The following is a 4,873-nucleotide window of genomic DNA, read 5'->3' as shown; positions in this document are numbered from 1 at the left end:
TAAAAAGCCGAGTGATGGATGCAGTTTCATTGTGACACGATAGCATCCGCAGCATTTGCTAGGTGCTAAACATACAAACTAACCATAATAAACCGCAATAAAAGAAGCACTTACTGAAATATTGCGCTTTCGCTAGGGTGCCGACTAACGGAACGCTCACGTAATCCTGTTTGGATGAAGAATCCATCGCAATTTTCACAAAAGATTAAAAAAAAAATCTGCAGGAATCAGAATCAGAATCAGAAGAGTTTTTAATTGCCATTGTTTGAGAACGGGTTCACAAACTAGGAATTTTACTTGGCGCAATCGTGCAACATAACGCACATATAACACAGAATAGAATAACATGAGCTGTAAGCGTCTTTTGGGGTCTTTTTCGCCATCTAGGGGACGTGAAAGTGGACCAGTATCTCGGACCATGGCCGCATTTGTCTACTAGCAGGTGAGAGATGCATGAATTACAATCGAGAATTTACTTTTAGCAAGTTTGAGACGAAGCAGCCGGCGGTTTATAGTGTGTCAACAATATAAACTTACCATGAATTGATTAACGTGGACTTAAACAAGTTGAAAAACGTATTCGAGTGTTACCATTTAGTGGTCAATTGTACGGAATATGTACTGTACTAATCTACAATCTACTAATAACAGTTTCAATCAATCAAAAAATGCACCGCTAAAATTGTCCGTCTGCGTAAGCGCTTGTAATAACAATAACACTCATATTTGGTGAATTTTCAGGTCACGACATGTAAATGGAGTATTGTTGGTGGTTTTCTGGATGTTTTTTAGAAGGTTTTATGAGCGCAATACAGGAATCTCCATCTGTTGAGTCAATTGTTAGCTATTTAGTTACGATTTTGAATACATAAAAAAAGCCAAACAAATGTGTTCTTGTCTTACTTGAGGATTTTGAATGATAAACAGCACATCTCTTTCTCATTTTTCGCGTATTACCAGTATGACTGATCCGATAATATGGGCAGCGAGCAGAAGCGTTACTACCATCATGTCGAAAATAGGTAAATATTCAAATGGCCGACTGAATTCTGGGCATTTTGTGATGTTTAAACACTGTTTTCACATACTTTGTGGATTGTAAATACAATTGGATATGGTTTAATGCAGGGGTCACCAACGCGGTGCCCGCGGGCACCAGGTAGCCCGTAAGGACCAGATGAGTACCCCGCTGGCCTGTTCTAAAAATATCTCAAATAGCAGCACTTACCAGTGAGCTGCCTCTATTTTTTAAATTGTATTTATTTACTAGCAAGCTGGTCTCGCTTTGCCCGACATTTTTAATTCTAAGAGAGAGAAAACTCAAATAGAATTTGAAAATCCAAGAAAATATTTTAAAGACTTGGTCTTCACTTGTTTAAATAAATTCATAATTTTTTTTACTTTGCTTCTTATAACTTTCAGAAAGACAATTTTAGAGAAAAAATACAACCTTAAAAATGATTTTAGGATTTTTAAACACATATACCTTTTAAATTCCATCCTCTTCTTTCCTGACAATTTAAATCAATGTTCAAGTAAATTTTTTTTTTTTATTGTAAAGAATAATAAATACATTTTAATTTAATTCTTCATTTTAGTTTCTAATTTCTTGACGAAGAATATTTGTGAAATATTTCTTCAAACTTATTATGATTAAAATTCAAAAAAATATTCTGGCAAATCTAGAAAATCTGTAGAATCAAATTTAAATATTATTTCAAAGTCTTTTGAATTTCTTTTAAAATTTTTGTCATGGAAAATCTAGAAGAAATAATGATTTGTCTTTGTTAGAAATATAGCTTGGTCCAATTTGTTATATATTATAGTGCACATTGGATTTTAACCTATTTAAAACATGTCATCAAAATTCTAAAATGAATCTTAATCAGGAAAAATTACTAATGATGTTCCATAAATTATTTTTTAAATTTTTTCAAAAAGATTCGAATTAGCTAGTTTTTCTCTTTTTTTTTTCGGTTGAATTTTGAATTTTAAAGAGTCGAAATTGAAGATAAACTATGTTTCAAAATTTAATTGTCCTTTTTTTCCCTGTTTTCTCCTCTTTTAAACCGTTCAATTAAGTGTAAATATAATTAATTATTAATAATAACATAGAGTTAAAGGTAAATTGAGCAAATTAGCTATTTCTGGCAATTGATTTAAGTGTGTGTCAAACTGGTAGCCCTTCGCATTAATCAGTACCCAAGAAGTAGCTCTTGGTTTCAAAAAGGTTGGTGACCCCGGGTTTAATGGATACAATGAAACACAAATAAGCACACAAAGTCAACTTTTTTTCCCACTCTACTGCTACTTTTAACTAAGGCGTTCCTCAAGGCAACCATTTAAGTCCTCTCGTTTTTGTCAGTTACACTTTTTGTTGTTGTTGTAGCTCGTATATATATATATATATATATATATATATATATATATATATATATATATATATATATATATATATATATATATATATATATATATATATATATATATATATATATATATATATATATATATATATATATATATATATATATACATATATATATATATATATATATATATATATATATATATATATATATAGAATATATATATATATATATATATATATATATATATACATATATATATATATATATATATATGTATATATATATATATATATATGTATATATATATATATATATATATATATATATATATATATATATATATATATATATATATATACATATATATATATATATATATATATATATATATATATATATATATATATATATATATATATATATATATATATATATATATATATATATATATATATATATGTAGGGAAAAAGATAAGGAAGCATATTGGTGTTAAAATGAAAGGACCATGTTTTCTTTCTTTATTATGAGGTTTAATTATAGGGGGATTGTTGACATTAGTGACATGTCTGCTGGAGACGTAAAAGTGCACAGATGTTCTTGCAATTACAGGGTCCGTGCAGTCCTCCTTCTGCTTCTCCAGGCAGATCAGGTGGGGACGTTTGTCTTAGGAGACCCCTTGTCTCCACCCACCAACACACACGCACACACACACTCTACCCCACCCCCTCAGGGAGCCCCGAGGTGCACACTGCAAAATCTGAAATCTAAGTAAGATGAAATATCTCAAATAAGGGTGATATTTGCTTATTTTCTGTCTGATAAGATAATTCTTCTCACTAAGCGGATTTTTATGTTAGAGTGTTTTACTTGTTTTAAGTGTTTTGGTCCTAAATGATCTCAGTAAGATATTACAGCTTGTTGCTGAGATTTGATGACCTATATTGAGTAAAACATGCTTGAAACTAGAATATCAAGTAGGGATGTCCGATAATGGCTTTTTGCCGATATCCGATATTCCGATATTGTCCAACTCTTTAATTACCGATACCGATATCAACCGATACCGATATCAACCGATATATGCAGTCGTGGAATTAACACATTATTATGCCTAATTTGGACAACCAGGTATGGTGAAGATAAGGTACTTTTTAAAAAAATTTGTAAAATAAGATAAATAAATTTAAAAAAAATTCTTGAATAAAAAAGAAAGTACAACAATATAAAAACAGTTACATAGAAACTAGTAATGAATGAAAATGAGTAAAATTAACTGTTAAAGGTTAGTACTATTAGTGGACCAGCAGCACGCACAATCATGTGTGCTTACGGACTGTATCCCTTGCAGACTGTATTGATATATATTGATATATAATGTAGGAAGCAGAATATTAATAACAGAAAGAAACAACCCTTTTGTGTGAATGAGTGTAAATGGGGGAGGGAGGTTTTTTGGGTTGGTGCACTAATTGTAAGTGTATCTTGTGTTTTTTATGTTGATTTAATTTTTTTTTAAAAAACTAAAAAAAAAAACTAAAAAAAAACGATACCGATAATAAAAAAAACGATACCGATAATTTGCGATATTACATTTTAACGCATATATCGACATCTCTATTTTTTGTATTTAGAAATAATAGTACCAACTTTTTTTTTTTTTTTTTCTCCAACATTTGTGGCACTGGCGTGGCGCCCCCTGATGGACACAGCGCCCTCAGCATTTGCCTATACGGCCCATGCCACGGGCCGGCCCTGTATTGGCAGATAATTTTGCTTAGTTCAAGTAAAATACCCCTAATTTTTAGGGTCCGCCCTGTACCCTGTACAAAGGACTCCCCCAGGGAGTCCTTTGTACTGGTTACAAAGGAACCTATTGAATTTGTAATGTTTATTATTATTATTATTCTTTATTATTATTCCGCAGCTTTGCGCACTACTTTGCCCCCCTTAACATGCTTCAAAACTCACCAAATTTTTTTACACACATCCAAACTCGGGTACAGCACACTTTAATAAAAAAACCAAACCCAAAAAATCACAGTTGCACTCTAGCGCCCCCTAGGAAGAAAACTGCCTCTAACTCCCACTAGGAAGGCCGTAGAGACATGAAACAAAAACCTGTATGTAGGTCTCACTTAGACCTACAATTCATAATTTCACTTCTTCGGGCGAAAACCAACAGGAAGTTGGCAATTTCCCCTTCAAGACAAAAAATGACTAAAAACACTCATTTTTGATTTTTGAGCTGTAATTTGACCCCCTTAAAATACTTCAAAACTCACCAAAATTCTCACACACATCGGGACTGGTGGAAACTGTGATCTAAAAAAAAAAACCGAATCCCAAAACTCAAAATTGTGCTCTACATAATTTTTGGAAAAAAAAGAGAAAAAACTGCTCCTCAGAGGAAAACTCTGACAAAACTGCTTGTAACTTCCGGTAGGAACATCTTAGAGACATGAAACAAATACCTCTATGTTTTCCTTGTTTTTGAACACTG

Source organism: Entelurus aequoreus, linkage group LG13 (assembly GCF_033978785.1).
Source record: "Entelurus aequoreus isolate RoL-2023_Sb linkage group LG13, RoL_Eaeq_v1.1, whole genome shotgun sequence".
NCBI classification, from domain to species: Eukaryota; Metazoa; Chordata; class Actinopteri; order Syngnathiformes; family Syngnathidae; genus Entelurus; species Entelurus aequoreus.
The sequence above is the reverse complement of the archived record's forward strand: the minus strand, read 5'-3'. Positions refer to the sequence as shown.